The 12,913-nt window shown below is 46.4% G+C and overlaps 1 long non-coding RNA gene across 1 annotated transcript in view; it reads right to left on the bottom strand.

Moving 5' to 3' along the window:
* Positions 1-12,913, bottom strand: part of LOC144722734 (uncharacterized) — a 214,610-nt gene that overhangs the window by 162,428 nt on the left and 39,269 nt on the right. Inside the window, exon 3 of the long non-coding RNA XR_013586086.1 lies at positions 4,455-4,541. This is a non-coding gene — a long non-coding RNA (uncharacterized LOC144722734). The remainder of the gene's footprint in view (positions 1-4,454; positions 4,542-12,913) is intronic.

Below are 12,913 nucleotides of genomic sequence, written 5' to 3' on the forward strand. Positions count from 1 at the left end.
TTTTATTAACTTAAAAGGAAATCGGTCATATTCCTGCACTCCCTAATGTGCTTTTGAAATTCTACAGGTCCATACATCATCAGCTTACACTCAAATAAGTGTTATAAATTAACTGCTTTGCTGGTGCAAGGCTTGCGTGGTTGGGCATACTAATAATAATACACGTTTCCAAAAGAGGAATATTGGGAATAAAAACAATTAAAATAATACGGGTCGATAATTGTGTGAAGGGTAACAATTTTACAAATTTCAAAGTGTTATGAATGCAACGCAAAAAACAACAACCACTCAACGCCTATTGCAGTTGTTTCAACATAACGTTATTTGAACGTTTTCAACGGATCCGAGGCATGTGTTGTTCTTGAACGTAACAACGGTGCATCACGTGGGCAATCCGAAATGGTTATACACGGATAAACAAAGGGTATTATGTTTCAGCCTTCCACATGAACACCGCGATGCGGAATAAAAAGAAGCACTTTTTTGCGTCTATGCACAACCAACCACTATGCACACAGGCAACATGTTCAATGCGCATTATAACATCAATCACAAAATCAGCCGCGTCGGATACGTACGATGGTGGCGCTATCATACCAAGGTTAATCAATGTTCCTGAACTCTGTGAGGGGTGTTTAATTAATCCGTGAATTTGTTCACTTAAATTCTCATCGCACAAATAGTACCAATTTCTTCGAGTTTTAACAGCAAAAATAATATATAATACAGTACCGTGTGTATATATATATTTGACCAAACAAGCTTGTGCAGGTGCTTTGATGAATATGGTCATCAGCAGCAATACGGGAGGTGTGGTGATTTCATTCAAGCCGCAAATACCGTCTCACTTGTATAAATGTGGGTGGTAAATAAATAAACAATGCCGTCCAAATTGGGGGAGGGTGGGGAGAGGGGGGGGCTTAGTTTTGGCGCAGATAGGATGAGCTCTGCTGTCAGGATGCTACAGAGAATGCAATCCGTCTGTGGCGAGGTGTGACAGTGCAATCTCAAGATGTGTCCTATGAATGCTCATGGGACGTGGCAGTGACACATTCCAAGCGATGGTCCTGCATCACGCCGCTTCGGATCTCTCCCCCAACTCGGAGGATAGGTCAAGGCCATTGACTGGTGCGCAGTTTGCTTTTCCCCTAATTTGGCACGAGTGGGTGAAGGGGGTCTAAGAGGCCTGCCTACGTGAAAACACAATATCTGAATGAGACGCATTCATAAACAAGCATTTCTAGAAAGCGCTGAAACTAAAAACCACGATTTGCTGTATATTATAGGTGGGTCTACAGATACATTTATATACTACACCTGAAATTCAGAGTGGAGCGGCGGTGCATCCGTAAGCACGTAGCACTACGAATCTGTGCTGTTGACAATTTGACTTAATCACTTTGGGATTAAACGTGCACATTGAACTGTGTGTTGCCGTTTGAACCAATGGGCACAGGGTTTATTTCTATGAAGTGTTTGCTATGATGCGTGCGTTATGTGAGTCCATTAGGCTGAATCCCGAGTCTTTCCGCTAATCATCAAGAGTTAAGTGTTGGCATTCAGGCCCAGTGGTTGCTGCCAACCACTTCACTCAACAGCTTTTGCGCACTGGTGTTTATTTCCATTAGTTACGTCTTAAATACAACGCTGTACACTCTGCGGCAGAACGACAGGGATTAGCGGGTGGCCCAATGTTGAGCGGGATCCGCTGTTAAACCCGAGCTCAATTTCCGGCCACGGATGACATCAGTTGCGCGTGCTATCTGCACCAGTCCTGGCCTCGCTCCCTTCGACAACCCTAAACTAAAACAAAAACTAAATTATGTTTTTTTTTTACCGAGTAAACCCCATTGAGCTTACATAGCTCTTTTGAAAAAGCTACCTGGCTATCACAAATGATAGCTCAACGAAGTGACTTATCATGTGGACATTTATAGCAGCCAAATACTCTAAACGCACGTTTGTAAACATGGAGGGAACCAAACGGAGGGCTCAGAGAAAAAGTCTATACATCCACGGGGAGAACATGCAAACTCCAAATATACAGGCTTCAGGGTCGGGATTGAACCCATGCTATCATGTATACCAGGCGAGATAGTTAACATCTCACCACCGCGGTGCCTAGCGCTGACCCGCATGGTAAAGCATGGTCAAACAATGTCTACAAACCAACACACAGTGTGGGGAGGCCCTTCATGTAGCAGTGGATTAGCAAAGTGCTATAAATGATGATGATTATTATTATTATTTTATGATTAATATAATATTATTCTATCCAGTGTGGGTTGGAGTGTTGATGTGGTGGCTCTCCCACACTGCGGGTTGAACGTGGTGATCGGAGTTTAAATCCGTCAGCGGCGGGTCATATTTGAAACGGCCTTTAGCCCCCTGCTGACAGCCATAGTGAAGTATGGTCAAACAACGTCCACGGCCAACATGGCGTGTGGAGAATCGTTCTCCGTCACAGCACGTTGACCAAGGAAAGCAGATGGGGATATCGAATACAACGGGGACTACATGACAATGAACACAATCCACTTAGATACTAATGTTATACATATGACATTGCATGTGCCTCGTGCAATTCGAAAATATATAACGTACAGTGCGTAAGCCCGAGACACATGTAATTCCACAGTGATGATGGGCTATTGAAAAAGCTTTTTATCAAGCTTTATGGATCAATACTCCTTGCCCAAGCTGACCTCACTGACCTAGCAATCACTGCTTGGACTAGAAGGCCCCTGCCAGAGCAGATGTTCTCGTGACATTTCCCAGAACACCGGGAAATGTAAAATCAATCTTCCCACCTGCCTGCCTTCCTGGCATGCTACCCCGTCTCATCTCCGTTCAAAGGAAAATACGTGTGTGTGTATTTCCTCCAAAATGTAGAATTGTTTCTCTCTTTGAGCCGGGGGGACAACGTCGGGTAATCTCCGTGTACGTACAAGTGACCCTCAAAATATTACGGGGAGCTGATTATGAAAAATGCTCACAAAGCTATCTATGCAATCATATCATAATAATGGGTTTTCCGATTTCAATGATTTCTGCAATGTAAAATAATAAAGGAGGGGGGTGGGGGGGGGGGGAAATAGCAGTTGAACATTTGTCAATTATTGTAATTATTACGCTTTAACCACCGATCGTATGTTTGTGCACAGAACTCCACGTGGAAACACGTGCAGCCCTTTTAGTCAATTCGCTCTTGGATGACGGCCTCCCCAATGCAACGTGGGTCCATGAAGACTCGTGTGACCAGAGTGGATTTGGCAAAAGGCAGGGAGCATGGACATCGGAGCACAGTACAGTACAACAATGGATTGTTTAGCTGACACAGTAGCTCCGCAAAAGCCGAGAGCACCCGTCTTTCTTTTGCACATGGTGAGAACCCATCAAAGCACGATCCAGGCGTGACCCTGCTTAGCTTCTCTGAGATCTCACGAGATCGGGCCGCATTTAAGGTGATTTAGTCAAAGGCTGTATTATACCAATAAACACCTGTTTATATAAAAACATGTGTAAAAATGTACTAAACACCAGTCGTTCTATTTGGGTCGTGACGATTCAAGTGAGACAGGAGCAAGGGTCGTGTTTGTATCTTTTTTACCCATGGCACCAAAAATAAAATTTCACAATGAATCCAGTGCAAGTATAATATACGATCATGACGATGCTTTTAATTATCGCACTCACGTAAACATAGCCTCGTTTGCTGAAATATTAAACACCTTCTTAGAGGGTTTTGCTTATTTCCTGTTTTACCTGGAAAAGACTACATGAGCAAAAACAATTATCCAAAGCATGTGTTCTTTAAGAAAAACATATTCAACAACTGACAATGATGTGTGTATGTATGTGAGCTGTAATGTAGTTGTTATCGCACTGTGCTATGAAGCATCGTGGCGCATTTGATTCCAGCTCATGGCGAACTTTGATAACGAATATCTGAACCAGTCCCACACCTCCCTGAGGTCCACTCAGCCTTATAAATGAGTACCTGGTGTAAACATCAGCACTGCGGAAACAAAGGCGGTCGGGTGTGGTGCTCGCCATCCATCCCGCCCCCCTCTCATGTGCTGCGCGAGTCTTAATAGGTGCTCACTAACAGCGCTTGCCCCAACAGTCTGCTAAGGCTATATGGAGGATCTTAGTATTTTTTGTTTGTATATGTGACATCATTGTAATCCATATCCTTACCAACAGCAATATCAACAGTGACCGGATCTCAGAGAGAAAGAGAGAAAATGCCTTTGTGGAATGGCCCTGAAATGGTGCCAATCTTTAGTCATGCCTTTAGATGAAAGGAAGCGGCAGCGAGGAGCGGTTGGGAATTACTGCTGCGAAGCAATGGGAACCGTGGTTTTCAAAGGAGGGAAGTGAAAGACAGAGACGAGTGTCCATTAGTGAGCGCAGGATCAATCGGCACACTCACCATGGCCCCCACGACCCACCTGCAGCTTCGCCCGTGGTCAGGTGTCTGCGCCGCAAAAGAGACGCGCCCTCTCAGCGCCGGTGTTTCGCTTGGCAGTCAGGGACGTCTGGGGGAAAAAAGCTCCTTTGTGATGAGGACGGCTGCGAGAAAAACAAGTCGTTTTCTTTGCTTCTTATTTTTCTCTCTCTCTCGCTCGCACGCTCGTCTCTTGTTTCTGCTTATTGTGTACTTTTCATCAAGTGCTTTGTGATCTTGCTGCGATGCAGAAGCGGGAAGCAGTGACCACTCACGAAGCGAGAAAAAAAAACCACCCAAACGCCTGAACATTCCCAAGGCGTCATGCTTCCAAACACTACATCTATTTCCCCACAAAGCACACGTTTAAAGGAAGAGCTGTCTAAACAACAACTGCTCTGCAAACGGCCTAAAAGTGGCGCTTAGCCACACACACAATCGGCAATGTAATGCAAGCTGGATTAAATTCAGGGCAGCCGGTTTACATTGCTCGAGAATCTATAAAAGTGAATGAATCCACTGACCGACAAGGACACTCCCCGTGTGTTTTGGTCATGGTGGTCTTTTGACCATACTTCACCACGCTCGTTCAGTGTGGGTTGGCAAAGTGTGTGGGCACAGGAGCAGTTTTAGATATCACTCGCCACAGATGTTAGCCACGGTCCAGGAATCAAATTACGCACACATGGAGCATAAACCATCATCACGCGAACTCCGCTCATCCTCGCAGCAGCTTTTGGCTGAGCCATCGTGCAAGGGTGTGGGTCACCGCATCATCGCACGGCGCTTTCAGATGCGTTTCTGCGGCCGTCTGGAACGCTCTTCCTTCCGATATTAGGAAGCCACTGGAGCTATACACTTTTAAACCATATAGATTGAAAACTAATTTCTTTAAAACTGCTTTGTGTTTAGTTTATGGTCTCCCCCCCCCCCCATCCCCGATGAGCACGGTTGGATACGTACGGTGCGAAAGAAGTTCAACACAGGTACAATAGTGCGCGCTTAACCACTGGGTCACCATTCTCCCAGTCTTGAGAATAAGACGTTAAAAATTAACACCGACTAAAACCAATTAAATTGACTCTTTGCGGTCAATCTCTACTATCGCCGTATTTATTCTACGGATAGTGCATGCACATAGGGTTTCAAAATATGCCTAGGGTTATTGATTACACGGAATTGCTTTAGCGTGCGGTTTTCTCTTCGGTACATGAGGGTGGAAGGACTGTTCCTGGCGCCCCCACCTTCCCCACCTTTCCACCCCAAATAACGCTTTCAAAACACGTACTGACCAGGCGCGGTGGTGAAGTATATCCCAAAACCCCTCTTCCCCACCCCTATGTTAAATGAGGCACGAGAGAAGCATTGTGCGCAGCTGTGGATTGACAGAGGGTTGAGAAAACGATTTGCATGATTATCACAACAATGTTTGGCCCGTTGATCAGATCACCAGCAGTGCAGCGGATCTTGCCTGACCTTAGAAAGCGAAGCAGGTTTCATCCTGGAAATCCCGCTTGGATGGGCCACTACCACGTATGGCGGGTGTTACGTGATGTAAGGGCAACGTTGCTGGCAGTGCAAAAAATGCACCGTTGTACCGTACTTCTGTGTTCCCACCTAAATACCCCTCCCCACCTTTCACCAACCTGCTCGCATCAGCGTGGTGATGTATGATCAGGTAGTGGGTTAACAAAGGGCTGTATACGTACACAACACGCACAACACAGAGATGTTATTGTAAACATCCTAATAATAACAAGGTGGCTTTTTGGAGCATCCCATTCTACATCATTGCATCAAAGGTCTATGCGATACGTTTACATTGGGGGGAAACGTGCAATGTACTTAGCGTCTCACAAAGAACGTCATTAGTGATGTGTGAAGCGAAAACTCAAATTAGAAGCAAAAGACTCTCACGCTGATGATAATCCAAGTTACCTATTGACAGCAGGCGAAAAGAAATAGGCGTCTGCATGAACTGCTGATGCCTCAATTGCAACAGCAGAGTTGATATCTGATGAGTGCTGCGGATACTACACAACGATTGCGCCTCCGATTCGCACGGTTGGCTACGTACGGCGCGAAAGAAGTTCAACATCCAGCGCGCACGAACGAGTCTTGGAGCGGTGTTGTCGCTTGCGTTAAGCACGGCGAGCATGGGAGCCGAGTCGGGGGACCCATCCGCCTGTCCCATCCGCCCTTTACCAGTGATCGGTGTGATGAAGTATGGTCAAACACATCCTCATGACCAACACCTCAAAGGGTGGGGGGAGGGGTATGCAAGGCTAGTGTGATCCAATACATTTCGACGACTAACGACGAGTGTAACCTCTCCGATGCATTTTCCACATTGTGCAACGAGTTGCCGAACGCGACGTCTGACGTTTTACTCCACACGCTGGGAGGCTTCTTTGGCGAACAGAATTGCCTATTCAGATCACCAAAAGGGGGCTACAAATTAAGGCTTATTATCACCGCACAATTTGATCCTGCACCAACGTGCGATTTAAAAAAAAAAAACCTGATGATTCCGTCGCAAATGAAGACAATGTACACCCCTGTCTACTTGCATGGATATATTATTAGTCTGGGTAATGTTCATTGTCCCACTATTAAAATGGAAATTAAGCGTTGAAATTGTCCTACGTCAGCCGACGAGGCACAATGGGGCAATACGTACAGACAATGTGCACATTCTACAAATTAGACGGTGATTGCTGATACACGCGCCGTGAATGCATCGACGTAAATATATGCACGTGCAAGCCATAACATACAAATAGATATATTACATCGCACGCGTGCTACATTAACCTCAAAGCTCAAGCGCTCTTTATTTCTGATTGTGCCCGCAAACCGCTTGCTTGTTAATCACGCGGCAGTAGAGCCACGAGGTTTGAATCTATTATTTTAATTTATAGACTCATGGGCACGCCTCATATTCCATTTGGGACCATAGCGTGTATTAGTTTTACTGCTCGAAGCGATCTGTGTGGATCCATAGTGTAGCACTGAATTGTAACAATTACTTAACTAGGGGGTTTTCGCCAAGATATATGCGCTCCAGACCGCCACTGAAATTAGGAAAACTACAAACGTGAAATCACTTCCAAGGTATGGGATATTGGGCGTGTTGGTGACACAGTGTAAATTGTTAACCGTTTGTTAATCCCCTGATGGGCGCGAAGGCTTTCCCACATTATTTTGTTTGGTCGTGGGGGTTGTATTTTGTGAGGTTTGCCCAGGGGCAGGTTTCAGATGCTCGTGTTGGCTCGTCACTGACGTTAGCGGGTAGGAATGGTAGTCAGGTCAGATACATTTCAAAAAAATAATTTCAGGCAGTTGAGGGGTCAATTTAAAAATTCAAGGAAAGACTTCAAAAACAATTTTGCAGGAAATCTGAAAGGCTACTGCCTAAATTTTCAGACGGACCACATGAAACGTTTAGACGTTCTCGATGAGTTTTCAAAAGCAGTCTATCTCAAATTTGAGCTATCCCTCAAGAGCTCAAGGCATTTTAGGTGATTTGCCTGAATGTGTTTTTTTTTGTGTGTAAGGCCGACGGGCAGCCATAAAAATTGTATAAATGTATGATTTATGAGGCTGATGATTATGTAGAGTTTGCAGGCCCAACCTCAGTGCTGCCGAGCGCGGGCTATGGGGTGACTATGGGGTTAAAACAAGCAAGCCACTTCGGAAAAAAATCTAATTAAAGGCTGTAAAAATATTTACGGCGGAACCGAATACTTTGATCTTTATATACATCCTCATTATGCAGCGTAGAGGTGTTGTTTTCTAATCCGAGGGTGGAACGTTGATATGCAAGACACGACACGGACGCCGCGGATTATGCTGTCACCTTCCAACGCAAAGCGCACACAGGCGCTTACTCAATGTGTGCTAACATCCGTGACCCCCGTATGACAGCCGCTCCAGACACAAAGTGAGCGCATTAAGAACCTGCAGGACACAAGAGCTCCCATCGTCATATATTTTTATTTTTTTATTTTCCCATCTATCCGCCTGATAGCCATATCCAGGTGGGGTTCTTACATTCATTACAACAGCGGCAGTTGCGCATAATAACAAGAACACTCGAAATGGAGAAAACAGGCTCCCCATTCGCCGCTAAGTGGCGGTGACATCACTCCAGCACTTGTGCCAGGCTGGGTGTGCTCCTACGGCCACGCGAAGTGAAGGTCCTACAACGCACATACACTCATTAGGCTCTGCCTCTCTTTGCTCCATTCTTCTCGTTTCCCGCACGGCGCCTCGATAGCCTCCCTTAAACCCGCTTCACCTCATTTCTCACCAAGATCCCCACTTTTCTTTCGCTGTATCCCATTCGATGTCCTCCTTCTATCCCCAAATCCACCCTCTCTCCTTTTTCCACCTCTGTTCATTTTTGCCTTTCATCATCACTGCCTTTGTCCTTGTTTATGCATTCATATTTGTGTGCGTGCAGGTGAATTAGATTACATTCAATTAGTGTCAGACTGTGGATTTTTCACAAGTTATGCCCTCCCTCCCTCTCATCTGCACACGCTGCTCGGCAGAATATTGACCAGAATGACACTTTTTTTTTATCTCTGGCATGGTTGTCTGCAGCTGAGTCTTTCTTGTTGTTTGCACGTGGCATGTTTTTTTAAAAATAATTTAACACAATTGTATCCCGATCGTGATACCCGATAGGTACTTCCTGAGAAGAAGAGAGCAAGTGAACATCTTCGACAGAACGGCCGACGGAAGGAGATAACCACAGAGCTGTCTCTGAAATCTCAACAAGTGACCCGTCTGGTCGACACAATAGCCCAGTCACTGAGATTAACGTTTGTCACGTGAGTCAAGCCTATTCTGCGTTTTTTTAATGCACCAAAATTATTCACCACATTTCATTTGGTCCTCCGCATCCAGCTGCGATTTCGCGTCATCCCACGTTATCCCCTTTGAAATAATGAAATCCGCAAACTGCACTCGCAAGACACGCGCGCACATCTTAACGCCCATCATATGTTTAAATGTGATTAACAGAGATGCTGTGATATCTCCCACCCCCCCCTCCCCCCCCCCCCCCGGTTCATATTTATAAGCAAAAATAAAAATATTACGGCAACTCCGCAAGCAATTTGGGCAATAAATGTCACGCGCTGCGGCGCGGCCATGGTATACTGTGCCATTATGGGAGCAGATCCCGGACACCATTATGGGAAATTACTATGGAAAATTACACACATTAAAAGGCATAATGAAGCCAGGCCCTTTTGTATCTTTGAGCGCATTAAACAGGTGGTTTGTGGTCACATATCGAAGCGAAGCCGTTTTTTTTGGGGGGGGGGCAATACCAATTTCGCTGCGCGTTGGGTCGATGCAAAGTGCGTTTGCGCACGAAATGCCCTTTCTGAGAACGCTGCTTTGCGCGACCACCGCATCGCAACCTGTTCACTGCCACCGCTCCCTTGATTACCAGGTGGCACGGCGAGGCCGTCGGAGCAGGGCCCGAGGGACTGAAGTGGCCCACGGGGAGGGGGTTGAGGGCTTGTCTGCCGATCCCCTTAATGGTGGGAACTGAATGATAACGCGAGTGGGGCCTACGGTAGGGGGGTGGTGGAGTGGGGTTGAGGGGCGTGCATGAATGCGTGCGTGCGTGCGTGCGCGCGTGGGGAAGAATTAGGGACGGTGGGTGGTGGGTGGGTGGAAGGGAGAATGCTTTAATACGGCTCGGCTTGGGATTTCTGAGGAAGTGGCGTCTGGGGACGTCCTTTTAAAGAGACGCGGACGAGGCATGAAGGGGAAGTGACGCTCTCAAGCCTCGCCATCTGCGGGGCCCTGGTGATGGACATATGGACGTGAGGCGCCACGGATCCCACGCGCTGCCTCGCACGGCCAGATGCGGTGGCTTGGCACCGCGCATCACGACGCGCGATTTGCAGCGGAGCGGATACAACAACAGGGGGGACAAAAAAAGCGCTCAGCCTTTTGTGCGTTACGTGTAAAAAAAAAAAGCGCCACAGTGTAGTTGCTAAAGAACTCCGCCGTGGCTTTCTTAGGTCACCATCAAAAGTAAATTGGAGGAAATGTGACCGATTCGCAGGCAGCGATGAGACAGAAATAGACAACTGTAGACGAAGAAGATGAACTGTAAGCCCGTTTCGTCCCGTGATAGGACTCGCCAGCATGGTATCGTCACCGTTGCTTGCTGCTGTAGTCTGCCTCCGAGAACCACGTGTGGAGTATAGATCCACACTTCTTCTACATTACCTGCCCATTTCCTTCGCTAATTTCAAACATGAACAGTTGTCTATCGCTGTCTCACTGCTGCCAGTCAGTCGAACACATTTTCTCAGACATATATTGATGTCCTCCTTATAATACAAAAGGACCACAATCACGTTCTTCAGGAACTGCTAATAAATTGTGCATAATGCGAAAAGGCTGAGCGCTTTTTATATGCATACAATAGCGTGCTTGCTTGTGCGCTGTTTGAAACGTACGGCTTTCCGAACTTGGCACCATATTCCTGTTTTGACGGGGATTGTTTTTTTTTTAAATCGTCATTTATAGGCTTGATTGAGCAAAGCGGATTTAAAACAAAAAACATGAACGGGACAGCAACTACTTTGGTCAAACGCATTTGATTGACGAAGCAATGCATGAAGATTCAACAAATGGTCTTCGTTTATTTTCTGAGGTGCAGGAGAACGGCGGGAGTTGGTCTGTGATTCAATAGCCCCAGCGAGTGTGTATCGTGCTGGATATGGTGTGTTGGATGAGGAGGGAGGGGGGGGAACTCAGCCCCGGACAGCTCTGGCTGAAATGAAGCCTTGGTAGTCATGAATAATACTAATAATTCCTAGGCAAGTGCGTGTGCTTTTTCAAATAATTGTCGGGATAACGACAGCTTCTGAGCCACTTCGCTACTCGAATTAAATTAAATGCCCTGCTTTTATTTAAAGCTAACATTATTTGACAGTGCACACATGTTTTGAATTAGCATGGTGTCTAACTGCCGCCAACACGCGGATTACAATTCCACCCTGGCTACGAAGTCCGCCTATATAACATAGCAAGCTAGAAACCCGAACTGCAAAAAATCAGTCGGTCAGTAGCTTGCAAATAAAACAGTGTCTTGAAGAAAACACAACAAATTAGCGTTCATCCGGCTCAAACAATTATAGCGTAAACAAAACAAAAGCGTGTAAAGCACCAGGCTCGGGTGGATTAAATAATGGGTAAAATGAGGGGGAGCACTTTTTTTTTCTTCCACAAACCAATTTAAGCCGTCAACTCGCAGCAAGCCGCCGAGTCTCGCCAGCACACTTGGTCACGGCGCGCACCTATGGAGACGGGGACGCTTGCCGTGAATACCAATGAGGGTGACCCGTATTGAGACAGCCAGCCACACACACACACACTCTCCGCTTTTCTCACAACACAACAAAAAGACAAAGATTCCCCACACCTATATGGCCTCAACAGACTTTTTGGGGGCAAGTGTTGTTGGCGAACAGCACCTCTGAAGGCCTGCACGGCACGGCGCACGATTGTGGACTGGGTTGACCAGCCGACCACGCCCGGCCGCCTTTGTCTCCCTACTTGGAGATGTTTACGACGCACCGCACCAGGTACTCATTCGAGGCCGAGTCGATATAGGGGAGGCCCAGGACCGATTCAGATCACCGTCACAACGCTCTCACCCACCCACGAACATCCTCCCGCGCGTCTGCCTCTGGCATTACAGCGCTCTCCGGTTTGCGCGCGCTGTGTTGACGCTGCCTTTGTAAACACATTAAAGGCCGGACGAGCAGATGCCGAGGGCTTGCGGTGAGTGGAGACCGTTGTATGTAGTAGTGGTAATAGTTAAATTCCGTATTGAATTCAAGGTCCTGCTCCTCGCATCCAATGGCCCCGAATGATCTCGCACCTCCGTATATTCTGGAGTTGCAACAACAATCACAAATCTGACTTCGATCTCCTCCGCATTTTTAGAACGAAGGTCAAGTCACGTGGGCGATCTCTGGGCCTTCTTTTCCTTGGCACCGGGACTGTGAGACTCTCTGCAAAGGCTTGGCAGAGACTGGCTTGGTTTGAGTCTTTAATGTCCCGCCTTAAAAAAAAAAAATCCAGAAATAATGTCTTATTTTAAATTAGCCTCTTCTTACATAATTGATGTAAAGCGCCGTGAGATTATAAATGGCGCTATTATAAGCTTTAATTAGAATAACTACGCGAGCTCGCTCATGCGTTACATCAACATTCACCGCCACCATGGTATACTTTGAAGGTTTCAGAGATGGCACTATCAGTCGAGTAAGTCGATTGATTGATTAATCATTCGATTGATTAATTCAACTTTAGTGATCGATTTTTCTCAGGCCTCCTTTTAATATAGGTGACAATTACCACACCCCTTCGAAGGAGGGCAACCCACAACAAGCCACGCCCAAATTTAAGCGCTTCATGATG

The sequence above is a fragment of the Lampetra planeri genome, chromosome 15 (assembly GCF_965212315.1).
Source record: "Lampetra planeri chromosome 15, kcLamPlan1.2.h2, whole genome shotgun sequence".
Classification (NCBI taxonomy): domain Eukaryota; kingdom Metazoa; phylum Chordata; class Hyperoartia; order Petromyzontiformes; family Petromyzontidae; genus Lampetra; species Lampetra planeri.